The sequence below is a fragment of the Tachyglossus aculeatus genome, chromosome X5, assembly GCF_015852505.1.
Source record: "Tachyglossus aculeatus isolate mTacAcu1 chromosome X5, mTacAcu1.pri, whole genome shotgun sequence".
Lineage (NCBI taxonomy): Eukaryota > Metazoa > Chordata > Mammalia > Monotremata > Tachyglossidae > Tachyglossus > Tachyglossus aculeatus.
In genome coordinates, this window is record NC_052097.1 from 6,526,800 (window position 1) to 6,539,518 (window position 12,719).

Sequence of the window (12,719 nt, forward strand, 5' to 3'; positions counted from 1 at the left end):
GACAGCTCTGTTCTCTCCCAGGGAGAGGCAAAAGAATCCAGGAAACCGTTTTGCACTTCCGCAGGGTAGGTTTTGGTTTAGGGCTTTTGCAATTGGCTCTCGGCATCGAGCAAAACAAACCCGCCCAGTTTCACTCCAGGGCAGAGAGAGAGAGAGAGGGCCAAGTCCAGCAGAGAGCAAAGCTGTTCTTGTTCTCCTTAGTTCTGTCCTGCAGGTATCTGTGGCCATCCTCCACAGCCTCTCTCTGCACTCAACATAGGCCCTCTTCTCCCTTGGGTTACCAGTTAGGATGAGTTTCTTCACCCCATGGCCTCTCTGCAACATTGCTGAGGTGGGGACTGAAAGATGCTGTTTCTTGTCCCTGGGGCCAGATCTGCAAAAGCCAAATGTCAGAGGCTGGAGCAGGCAGAAGGAGGAAATTTCACTAATTATGATTTAACCTTATAAGGTTTCTTTAGGGCAGAGGATTGTTTGTTCCCTTAAAGGTAAATTTCCTCTGGACTTAAGTGGGGAGTCTGAAATCTCCCCACTCAATCAACCTCGACAGTGTACTGGGTGCTTGGAAGAGTATAATGGTCACAATCTCTGCCCTCAAGGAGTTTAACCATCTCACTGGGGGACTGGCAGAATAATTAACTGATAGGAGGAAAAAGAGAATGGATGGATGGATGTCAATAAATCCTTGCATAAATAGAAAAGTGGATAGTCTAGTGGATAGAACACAGTCCAGGGAGTCAGAAGGAAGTGGGTTCTAATCCCAGCTATGCCACTTGTCTGTTGTGAGACCTTGGGCAAGTCACTTCACTTCTCTGTGCCTCAGTTCCCTGAAACGCAAAACAGGGATCAGGACTGTGAGCCCCATGTGGGATAGTGCTTAACAAATACCATAATTATTATTATTATAAATAGTGACATACATAAATTGCTCTGTATAAAATTGTTATAGGTAGCTGGAAGGTAAAAGTGCTGGGAAAATTCTAGGAACACTGAGTTCTAAACTTTGATGGACATTGTTATTAGTTGAGCTCACAATTCAAAGGCATTACTTTGAATGATTATTATTAATAACAACTATTATTATAATAATTGTGGTGTTTGTTAAGCACTTACTAAGTGCCAGGTGCTATAGTAAGCACTGGGGTAGATACAGGGTAACTGGGTTGGACACAGTCCCTGTCCCACACAGAGCTCACAGTCTTAATCCCCATTTTACAGAAGAGGGAACTGAGACACAGAGAAGTTAAATGACTTACCTAAAATCACACAGCAGACAAGTGGAGGAGCCGGGATTAGAACCCAGGTTCTTCTGACTACAGCCTATATGCTATCCATTAAGCCACGCTGCTTTTCTAGTAATGATAATAATAATGATATTAAGCATTTACTGTCAATGAGGGTGGATACCACATAATCAAATTGGACCCAACCCATTACAAAAACGGCTCACAATCTAAGAGGGAGGAAGAACTGTATTTTATCCCCAGTTTATAGATGAAGAGATTAAGGCATAGAGAAAGTTAAGTGACTTGCCAATGTTCACATACAAGGTAAGTAATAGAGCCAGGACTAAAACCCATGTCTCCTTTTTTTTTTTTAATGGTATTTTTTTGGTATTTGTTAAATGCTTACTATGTGCCAAGCACTGTTCTAAGCGCTAGGGTAGATACAGTTATTCAGGTTGTCCTGCATAGGGCTCACAGTCTTCATCCCCATTTTACAGATGAGGTAACTGAGGCACAGAGAAGTTAAGTGACTTGCCCAAGGTCACACAGCAGACAAGCGGCGGAGCCTGGATTAGAACCCGAGCCCTTACTAGGTGCCAGGCACTGTACGAAGCACAGGGATAGATACAAGCTAATCAGGTTGAACACAGTGATCTGCAAACAGTAAGCATTCCATAAATACTACTGAATGAATGAATGATTGTCCCTCATGGGGCTCACAGTCTTAAACCCCATTTTAAAGATGAGGTAACTGAGGCACAGAGAAGGAGGGTGGCCTAAGTGAAAGAGCAAGGGCCTGGGAATCAGAAGGACCTCTATTCTAATCCCAGCTCCGCAATTTGTCAGCTTTGTGACCTTGGGCGAATCACTCAACTGCTCTGTGCCTCAGTTACCTCATCTGTAAAATGGGGATGAAGACTGGGAGCACTATGCAGGACAGGGACAGTGTTCAACTAGATTAGCTTATATTTACACCACCGCTTAGTACAGTGCCTGGCACAAAGTAAGTGCTTAATAAGTATCATAAAACAGGGCAGGGACCATGTCTCATATCTAATCACATGTTCCCATATGCTGAAAATGCATTGCACACAGTCAGTACTGAAAAAAATAGGATGATGATGACCATTTACAAGTCACTTAACTTCTCTGTGCCAAGGTACCTCATCTGTAAAATGGGGATTAAGACTGTGAGCCCCCCATGGGACAACCTGATCACCCCGTAACCTCCCCAGCACTTAGAACAGTGCTTTGCACATAGTAAGCCCTTAGTAAATGCCATCATTATTATATCAAGTGTTCCTGAGGGGAAAAACCCCTTGTATCATTGCTATTTTGAAACATGTTCCAGAAGTGCTTTCATCCTAGGAAATAAAGTTCAAGTACTCCCCTTCACTAAAAAGACTATTACTGGAATCTTTAGACAAACCATAGTTATCAGAGCAAAGAGCTATGGGCATCTCAGCTGTATTTTCCTTGAACCTACTGCCTTACACAATTAATCACTGAAGCAGATCATTCACAGACATGGCAGTGTTCTTTTAAAGCAGCAAAATTGCATTAATGTACTAAGGTTACAATGGCCAACAGGTGGTGAGTAAGGAAAAAATGGAGAAACTGGTGAGAGGGGGTCTATTTTGGTCTCTGGGGTCCAGACGTTCATATTGAACTTGGAAAGTGGGTGAGAGGTTTGCTGGGAAGCAGTTGGACATTTTGTAGGCTGGAATGGGTCACTCTGAAACTGTGCCTCCAGGAAGCCCCACCCCCTGTGGCCTTGCCTTGTGCAAATCTGCCATTGTCTAAGGACAGTCAAATCTAGATGGGCTGGGACAGTATCCAGGGTTCCACCTACCTTCCTCCAATTTTAGATCCAGTGAACAATGTCCTTGTCCTTGGAGAGTCACAAAGCCTTCCCCATTCATTCATTCAATCATATTTATTGAGCGCTTACTGTGTGCAGAGCACTGTACTAAGCGCTTGGGAAGTACAAATCGGCAACATATAGAGACGGTCCCTACCCAACAACAGGCTCACAGTCTAGAAGGGGGAGACAGACAACATCCTCAACTACTGTGATTTGCCCAATCTCCCAAGGCCTGATCAATACTCTCTACTTCACTTATGCCCTGTGCATCCCGGCATTTCCTTGGACAAAATAAAACCCTCCTAAAAAATGAAATGAACAATAATGAAAAATGAACAAATGCAAACGAGTTCATTTGTTGAGGGTCCTTAAGTGTTCTTGCTTTTTTTTTTTTTTTCAGTAGCCTGGTCTACTGGAAAAAGCATGGACCTGGGAGTCAGGAAATCCAAGTTCTGACTTCAGCTCTGCCACTTCTCAGATGGGTGACCTTGGGGAGGTCACCTGACTTTTCTGTGCCTCAGTTTTTTCATCTGTAAAATGAGGCTTCAAAACCCATTCTCCCACTTCCTTTGACTGTAAGCCCTGTGTGGGAGAGGTACTATGTGCAACCTACCCTAGCGCTTAGTATCAATCGTATTTATTGAGCGCTTGCTGAGCACAGAGCACTGTACTAAGTGCTTGGGAGACTACAATACAACAATATAACAGACAAGTTGGTGGGTGGGTTCCAATAATAGGCTTATTATGTGCCAAGCACTGTTCTAAGCACTGGGGTAGATACAAGGTAATCAGGTTGGACACAGTCCCTGTCCCACATGAGACTCACACTCTTAATCCCCATTTTCCAGATGAGGCAACTGAGGCACAGAGAAGTGAAATGACTTGCTCAAGGTCACCCAGCAGGCAAGTGGCGGAGCTGGGATTAGAACCCACGACCTCTGACTCCTGAGCGCATGCTCTAGGCCGTGCTATTTCCCTTAGCCTGGACATAAGTGCTGTGGGGCTGGGAGGAGGGAGAATAGAGGGAGCAAGTAGCACCAGCCTAGGCACTGGCTCTATAATAATGATGGCATTTATTAAGCGCTTACTATGTGCAAAGCACTGTTCTAAGCATTGGGGAGGTTACAAGGTGATCAGGTTGTCCCACGTGGGGCTCACAGTCCCCATTTTACAGATGAGGTAACTGAGGCACAGAGAAGTTAAGTGACTTGCCCAAAGTCACACAGCTGACAATTCGTGGAGCCATACTTTGAACCCAAGACCTCTGACTCCAAAGCCCATGCTCTTTCCACTGAGCCACACTGCTTCTCTATCTGGTCTAAAGCTGACCTATTGCCTTGCATTAACTGTAAGCTCCTTGAGGGCAGGCAATGTGCATTTTGCTTCTGTTGCACTCTCCCTAGTGCCTAGAACGGTGCTCTCCCCCACACTCAGCAGGCTCTCAGTCAATATTGCTGATTGATGGATTGATTAATCAGGGGCCAACCTTCATGACCCTGACTAGTTATTCAGTTACCAGGGGTTGGAGCAGTCCAGATTCTGGAGATAGGAACATTTCAAATTATGTCCTTTTCTACGCCCCACTACCCATCCCCCAAAATAAACAAAAAAACACTCCAGTACCTTCTCTCTGCTCCCCAGCCTAAAAATGAACATGAGCAGAACACAGTGCAAGTTAACTTTCCAACCTCAAAATGTCACTAAATTTGTGCAGGCAGGGAAGAGAAGCAGTGTAGTCTAGTGGATAGAGGCCGGGCCTGCAAGTCAGTAGGCTTGCCACTCCCTTGGAGACTTAAGTCAAGGCCTTACTTAGTAGACTTAGCCACTCCCTTGGAGAACTCATTCGCTCTCATGACTTCAACTACCACCGAAACACTTCTTTGCACAATGGGTGAGGAGCCTGGAAATTGCTACTGTGTGAAACAATGCAGAATGAAAGTATCAGTAGACTTTAAAGCACTCAATCACCATGCTCCCTCCTATCTTAGTTCCCTGATTTCCTATTACAACCCAGCCCGTATACTTTGCTCCTCTAATGCCAACCTATTCACTGTTCCTTGATCTCATCTACCATTCTGCCAACCCCTTGCCTATGTTCCTCTGGGCAAGAGCGCTTCTCTGGCCTGGAGTGCCCTCCCTTTTCAGCACATCTCCACCCACAAGAGGCCTTCCCCATATCCTAATTTCCTTTTCTCCTACTCCCTTGTCTCCCTTGCACTTGGATTTGCACCTTTTATTCATCCCTCCCTCAGCCTTACAGCACTTAGGTACATATACATAATTCCCCAGCAGTAAAGAGACAGGGGAGGGCAGGACTGGCAGAATTTGCCCCACTCAATTTGCTCTCCTCTTGACCCTCCGTCAGGGTCCTGAACTTGCTGGGCGACCTGGGGCAAGTCACTTAACTTCTCGGTGCCTTAGTTCTGTTCTCCCTCCTACTTAGACTGTGAGGGGCTGTGTCCAACCTAATTAACTTGTATCTACCCTAGTGCTTAGAAGTGTTTGACACATAATAAATGCTTAACAAATACCATTAAAAATGGCTTTTATTGAGCTACATGGGGAGCCCTTGACTAGACACTTGAGTTGCACAAAGAGAAAGCACTATTCCCAAAAGGTGTTCGTTATTTGGATACAGACTCACACTTTATTACCTGTTTTCATCCATCTATGTCTTCTTGGCTCCGTCAGATTTATTCCTGGCTTCCCCGTGAGATTGTCCTGGGAGGTATGAGGCTGTCCTTTACTTCTTCCATATGTCTGTCTAGACTGTGAGCTCGTTGCGGGCAGAGAATAGTCACTGTTTATCACTGTATTGCACTTTCCCAAGCGCTCTGCACACAGTAAGTGCTTAATAAATTCAACTGAATGAAAATTTGATTGAATGAATGAACAATCTAGTTGACAGGCATTCAGTCAATCCTATGGGTGTGGGGATGAAGTAGAAAATGCTTCTAGGCATTTTGGGTCAAGTCTCAGCTCTGCCACTTGTCTTTTTTGGGCCTGTTACCTCATCTGTAAAAAGGGGATGGAGACTATGAACCCCATGCAGGACAGGGACTGTGTCCAACCCGATTTGCTTGCATCCAACCCAGCACTTAGTACAATGGCTGACACATAGTAAGCACTTAATGCCATAATAATAATAATTATTATTATCATCTGTAGTGTGACCTTGGCAAGTCACAACCTCTCTGGGCATCAGTTTCCACATCTTCAAAATGGGGATAATAATGCCTGCTTTTCCTTACCCCTCAGGGAGGATCACTGAGGTGAAATTGCTTTATAATAATAATGATGATGATGGCATTTATTAGGCGCTTATTACTTCATGAGAAGCAGCATGGCTCAGTGGAAAGAGCCCGGGCTTGAGAGTCAGAGGTCATGGCTTCCAATTCCGGCTCCGCCACATGTCTGCTGTGTGACCTTAAGTTAAGTCACTTAACTTCTCTGAGCCTCAGTTCCCTCATCTGTAAAATGGGGATTAAGACTATGAGCCTCACGTGGGACAACCTGATTACTTTGTATCCCCCCGAGCGCTTAGAACAGTATTTGGCACATAGTAAGTACTTAACAAATACCATCATTATTATGATCTTATATTTACCTCAGCACTTAGAACAGTGCTTGACACATAGTAAGTGCTTAACAAATACCATTATTATTATTTGCCAAGCACTGTTCTAAGTGCTGGGGGAGACATAAGGCAGTCAGGTTGTCCCACGTGGGGCTCACAGTCTTAATAGATTGTGACTTTAAGACACATAGTAAGCACTTAACAAGTACCATTATGACTGAGCCCCCTTTTTCCTCTCCTCCTCCCCATCCCCCTGCCCTACCTCCTTCCCCTCCCCACAGCACCTGTGTATATGTTTGTACAGATTTATTACTCTAATTGTACATATTTACTGTTCTATTTATTTTGTTAATTATGTGCATTTAGCTTTAATTCTATTTGTTCTGACATCTTGACACCTGTCCACTTGTTTTGTTTTGTTGTCTGTCTCCCCCTTCTAGATTGTGAGCCCATTGTTGGATAGGGACCGTCTCTATTTGTTGCCGACTTGTACTTCCCAAGGGCTTAGTACAGTGTTCTGCACACAGTAAGCGCTTAATAAATACGATTGAATGAATGAATGAATTATTATTATTATGTTCTAAGTGCTGGGGGAGATACAAGGCAATCAGGTTGTCCCACGTGGGGCTCACTGTCTTAATAGACTGTGACTTAAAGACACATAGTAAGCACTTAACAAATACCATTACCATTATTACTATTATTATGTGCCAAGCACTGTTCTAAGTGCTGGGGGAGATACAAGGCAGTCAGGTTGTCCCACGTGGGGCTCACAGTCTTAACAGACTGTGACAAAGACACATAGTAAGCACTTAACAAATACCCTTATTATTATTATTATGTGCCAAGCACTGTTCTAAGTGCTGGGGGAGATACAAGGCAGTCAGGTTGTCCCACATGGGGCTCACTGTCTTAACAGACTGACTTAGAGACACATAGTAAGCACTTAACAAATACCCTTATTATTATTATTATGTGCCAAGCACTGTTCTAAGTGCTGGGGGAGATACAAGGCAGTCAGGCTGTCCCACGTGGGGCTCACAGTCTTAATAGACCGTGACTTAAAGACACATTCATTCATTCAATCGTATTTATTGAGCGCTTACTATGTGCAGAGCACTGTACTAAGCGCTTGGGAAGTACTAGTTGGTGACATATAGAGACGGTCCCTACCTAACAATGGGCTCTCACTGTTCTAAGTGCTGGGGGAGATACAAGGCAATCAGGTTGTCCCACGTGGGGCTCACAGTCTTAATAGACTGTGACAAAGACACATAGTAAGCACTTAACAAATACCATTATTATTATTATTGTTAGTATTATTATTATTATTGTTATTATTATGTGTCAAGCACTGTTCTAAGTGCTGGGGGAGATACAAGGCAGTCAGGTTGTACCTCATGGGGCTCACCGTCTTAACAGACTGACTTAAAGACACATAGTAAGCACTTAACAAATACCATTATCATTATTATGTGCCAAGCACTGTTTTAAGTACTGGAGGAGATACAAGGCAGTCAGGTTCTCCCACGTGGGGCTCACTGTCTTCATCCCCATTTTACGGATGAGGGAACTGAGGCAGTGAGAAGTGAAGTGGCTTGCCCAAGGTCACAGAGCAGACAAGTGGTAGCGTGGCTCAGTGGCAGGAGCCCGGGCTTGGGAGTCAGAAGTTATGGCTTCTAATCCCGGCTCTGCCACTTGTCAGCTGTGGGGCCTTGGGCAAGTCACTTCACTCCTCTGGGCCTCAGTTCCCTCATCTGTAAAATGGGGATGAAGATTGTGAGCCCCCTGTGGGATAACCTGATCACCTTGTAGCCTCCCAGCGCTTAGAACAGTGCTTGGCACATAGTAAGTGCTTAATGAATGCCATTATTATTATTACTGTCAGCTGTGGGACCTTGGGCAAGTCACTTCACTTCTCTGGGCCTCAGTTCCCTCATCTGTAAAATGGGGATGAAGACTGTGAACCCCTACGTGGGACAACCCGATGATCTTGTATCTTCCCTAGTGCTTGGAACAGTGCTTGGCACATAGTAAGCGCCTAACAAATACCATCATCATCACTAGAACTCGCATCCTCCGGCTCGGGGTTCTTTTGGGAAGCCTCTAATGGAAGACTGTGAAACCCCATGTGGGGCAACCTGATGACCTTGTATCTTCCCCAGCGCTTAGAATAGTGCTTGGCACATAGTAAGCAGAGAAGCAGCGTGGCTCAGTGGAAAGAGCCCGGGCTTTGGAGTCAGAGGTCAGGGGTTCAAATCCCGGCTCCGCCACTTGTCCGCTGTGTGACTTTGGGCAAGTCACTTCACTTCTTTGGGCCTCAGTTCCCTCATCTGGAAAATGGCGATGAAGGCTGTGAGCCCCCCATGGGACAACCTCATCACCTTGTAACCTCCCCAGCGCTTAGAACAGTGCTTGGCACATAGTAAGCGCTTAATAAATGCCATTATTATTATTATTATTATTATTATAACCGCCTAACAAATACCATCATCATCATTAGAACCCGCGTCCTCCAGCTCGGGGTTCTTTTGGGAAGCCTCTAATGGAAGACTGTGAACCCCATGAGGGGCAACCTGATGACCTTGTATCTTCCCCAGCGTTTGGAATAGTGCTTGGCACGTAGTAAGCGCCTAACAAATACCATCATCATCATTAGAACCCGCGTCCTCCGGCTCGGGGTTCTTTCGGGAAGCCTCTAATGGAAGACTGTGAACCCCACGAGGGTCAACCTGATGACCTTGTATCTTCCCCGGCGCTTGGAACAGTGTTTAGTACGTAGTAAGCACCTAACAAACACCATCATCATCATTAGAACTCGCGTCACGTAGTAAGCGCCTAACAAATACCACCATCATCATTAGAACTCGCGTCACATAGTAAGCACCTAACAAGTACCATCATCATCATCAGAACCCGTGTCCTCCGGCTCGGGGTTCTCTCAGGACGCCTCTAATGGAAGACTGTGAAACCCCACGAGGGGCAACCTGATGACCTTGTATCTTCCCCAGCACTTGGAACAGTGCTTGGCACGTAGTGAGTGCCTAACAAATACCGTCATCATCATTAGAACTCGTGTCACGTAGTAAGCGCCTAACAAGTACCATCATCATCATTAGAACTCGTGTCACGTAGTAAGCGCCTAACAAGTACCACCATCATCATTAGAACCCTTATCCTCCGGCTCGGGGTTCTTTCGGGAAACCTCTAATGGAAGACTGTGAAACCCCATGTGGGGCAACCTGTTGCCCTTGCATCTTCCCCAGCGCTGGGAACAGTGCTTGGCACATAGTGAGCGCCTAACAAATACCATCATCATCATTAGAACTCGTGTCACGTAGTAAGCGCCTAACAAATACCATCATCATCATTAGAACCCGCGTCCTCCGGCTCGGGGTTCTTTCGGGAAGCCTCTAATGGAAGACTGTGAACCCCACGAGGGTCAACCTGATGACCTTGTATCTTCCCCGGCGCTTGGAACAGTGTTTAGTACGTAGTAAGCACCTAACAAACACCATCATCATCATTAGAACTCGCGTCACGTAGTAAGCGCCTAACAAATACCACCATCATCATTAGAACTCGTGTCACATAGTAAGCACCTAACAAGTACCATCATCATCATCAGAACCCGTGTCCTCCGGCTCGGGGTTCTCTCAGGACGCCTCTAATGGAAGACTGTGAAACCCCACGAGGGGCAACCTGATGACCTTGTATCTTCCCCAGCACTTGGAACAGTGCTTGGCACGTAGTGAGTGCCTAACAAATACCGTCATCATCATTAGAACTCGTGTCACGTAGTAAGCGCCTAACAAGTACCATCATCATCATTAGAACTCGTGTCACATAGTAAGCGCCTAACAAGTACCACCATCATCATTAGAACCCTTATCCTCCGGCTCGGGGTTCTTTCGGGAAACCTCTAATGGAAGACTGTGAAACCCCATGTGGGGCAACCTGTTGCCCTTGCATCTTCCCCAGCGCTGGGAACAGTGCTTGGCACATAGTGAGCGCCTAACAAATACCATCATCATCATTAGAACTCGTGTCACGTAGTAAGCGCCTAACAAGTACCATCATCATCATTAGAACCCGCGTCCTCCGGCTCGGGGTTCTTTCGGGAAGCCTCTAATGGAAGACTGTGAAACCCCACGTGGGGCAACCTGATGACCTTGTATCTTCCCCAGCGCTGGGAACAGTGTTTGGCACTTAGTAAGCTCCTAACAAACACCATCATCATCATTAGAACTCGCATCACGTAGTAAGCGCCTAACAGGTACCATCATCATCATTAGAACTCGTGTCACGTAGTAAGCGCCTAACAAGTACCATCATCATCATTAGAACTCGCATCCTCCGGCACGGGGTTCTTTCGGGGAGCCTCTAATGGAAGACTGTGAACCCCACGAGGGGCAACCTGATGACCTTGTATCTTCCCCAGCGCTTGGAACAGTGCTTGGCACGTAGTAAGCGCCTAATAAATACCATCATCATCATTAGAACTCGTGTCACATAGTAAGCGCCAAACAAATACCATCATCATCATTAGAACCCGTGTCCTCCGGCTCGGGGTTCTTTCGGGAAGCCTCTAATGGAAGACTGTGAAACCACACGTGGGGCAACCTGATGACCTTGTATCTTCCCCAGCGCTGGGAACAGTGTTTGGCACTTAGTAAGCTCCTAACAAACACCATCATCATCATTAGAACTCGCATCACGTAGTAAGCGCCTAACAAGTACCATCATCATCATTAGAACTCGTGTCACGTAGTAAGCGCCTAACAAGTACCATCATCATCATTAGAACTCGCATCCTCCGGCACGGGGTTCTTTCGGGGAGCCTCTAATGGAAGACTGTGAACCCCACGAGGGGCAACCTGATGACCTTGTATCTTCCCCAGCGCTGGGAACAGTGCTTGGCACGTAGTAAGCGCCTAACAAACACCATCATCATCATTAGAACTCGTGTCACGTAGTAAGCGCCAAACAAATACCATCATCATCATTAGAACCCGCGTCCTCCGGCTCGGGGTTCTTTCAGGAAGCCTCTAATGGAAGACTGTGAACCCCACGAGGGGCAACCTGATGACCTTGTATCTTCTCCGGTGCTGGGAACAGTGCCTGGTACGTAGTAAGCGCCTAACAAACACCATCATCATCATTAGAACTCACATCACATAGTATGCGCCTAAGAAGTACCATCATCATCATTAGAACCCGCGTCACCTAGTAAGCTCCTAACAAATACCATCATCATCATTAGAACCCGCGTCCTCTGGCTTGGGGTTCTTTCGGGAAGCCTCTAATGGAAGACTGTGAACCCCAAGAGGGGCAACCTGATGACACTGTATCATCCCCAGCTCTTGGAACAGTGTTTAGTACGTAGTACGCGCCTAATAAATACCATCATCATCATTAGAACTCGTGTCACATAGTAAGCGCCTAACAAGTACCATCATCATCATTAGAACTCGCATCCTCCGACACGGGGTTCTTTCGGGGAGCCTCTAATGGAAGACTGTGAAACCCCACGAGGGGCAACCTGATGACCTTGCATCTTCCCCAGCGCTGGGAACGGTGCTTGGCACGTAGTAAGCGCCTAACAAACACCATCATCATCATTAGAACTCGTGTCACGTAGTAAGCGCCAAACAAATACCATCATCATCATTAGAACCCGCGTCCTCCGGCTCGGGGTTCTTTCAGGAAGCCTCTAATGGAAGACTGTGAACCCCATGAGGGGCAACCTGATGACACTGTATCTTCTCCAACGCTGGGAACAGTGTTTGGCACGTAGTAAGCGCCTAACAAACACCATCATCATCATTAGAACCCGCGTCCTCCGGCTCGGGGTTCTTTCGGGACGCCTCTAATGGAAGACTGTGAAACCCCACGAGGGGCAACCTGATGACCTTGCATCTTCCCCAGCGCTGGGAACGGTGCTTGGCACGTAGTAAGCGCCTAACAAACACCATCATCATCATTAGAACCCGCATCCTCCGGCTCTGGGGGGGACCTTGTACTTCCCAAGCGCTTAGTACAAGGGAGGACCTTG